Consider the following 1,185-nt stretch of genomic DNA (forward strand, 5'->3'; position numbering starts at 1 on the left):
TGTGAAATACATTAAGGAGTATAGGTATTAGCTCTTCTTGGAAGTTCTGGTAGAATTCTGCATTGAAACCATCTGGTCCTGGGCTTTTTTTGGAAGGGAGGTTTTTGATAACAACTTCTAATTCTTTGCGACTAACAGGTCTATTTAGATTGTTCACCTGGTCTTGGTTTAACTTTGGTATATGGTACTTATCTAAAAAAATGTTCATTTCTTTTGCATTTTCCAGTTTTGTGGCATACAGGCTTTTTTTTTTTAGCAGTGCAATGAACTTTATTGATGGTATTCAAGAGAGTAGGGCTCCCCAAGCCCCCTCCTGCTATTCTGGGGGTCTGGGATGGAAACTGAGGGAAATGCTCAGTGTCAAGGGTTAGTTAGGACAGGGACTGCTCAGCAGCCGAGGACCTCTCCCTTGCTGTGTCCTTGCTGGGATGGTAGGTCCAGGGCGGGCTTCTAACTCCTTGGAGGCCATGTAGGCCATGAGGTCCACCACTCTGTTGCTGTAGCCGAATTCATTGTCGTACCAGGAAATGAGCTTTACAAAGTTGTCATTGAGAGCAATGCCAGCCCCAGCATCGAAGGTGGAAGAGTGGGAGTCACTGTTAAAGTCACAGGAGACAACCTGGTAATCAGTGTAACCCAGGATGCCCTTTAGTGGGCCCTCGGATGTCTGCTTCACCACCTTCTTGATGTCATCATACTTGGCAGCTTTCTCCAGGCGGCATGTCAGATCCATGACTGACACATTGGGGGTAGGAAAGCGGAAGGCCATGCCCGTGAACTTCCCGTTCAGCTCTGAGATGACTTTGCCCACAGCCTTGGCAGCGCCAGTGGATGCAGGGATGATGTTCTGGGCAGCACCACGGCCATCTCGTCACAGCTTCCCAGAGGGGCCATCCACAGTCTTCTGGGTGGCCGTGATGGCATGGACTGTTGTCATGAGTCCTTCCACGATGCCAATGTTGTCATGGATGACCTTGGCCAAGGGGGATAAGCAGTTGGTGGTGCAGGAAGCATTGCTGACAATCTTGAGGGAATTGTCATACTTGTCATGGTTCACACCCATCACAAACATGGGGGCATCGGCAGAAGGGGCTGAGATGATGACCCTCTTGACCCCACCCTTCAAGTGGGCCCCAGCCTTCTCCATGGTGGTGAAGACACCGGTAGACTCCACAACATACTCGG

At 49.9% G+C, this 1,185-nt stretch overlaps 1 pseudogene; it reads right to left on the bottom strand.

The window, feature by feature from the left end:
• Positions 1 to 315: 315 nt before the first annotated feature.
• Positions 316 to 1,179, bottom strand: LOC102001929 (annotated as a pseudogene).
• Positions 1,180 to 1,185: the final 6 nt, after the last annotated feature.

Source organism: Microtus ochrogaster, chromosome 21 (genome assembly GCF_000317375.1).
Source record: "Microtus ochrogaster isolate Prairie Vole_2 chromosome 21, MicOch1.0, whole genome shotgun sequence".
NCBI lineage: Eukaryota > Metazoa > Chordata > Mammalia > Rodentia > Cricetidae > Microtus > Microtus ochrogaster.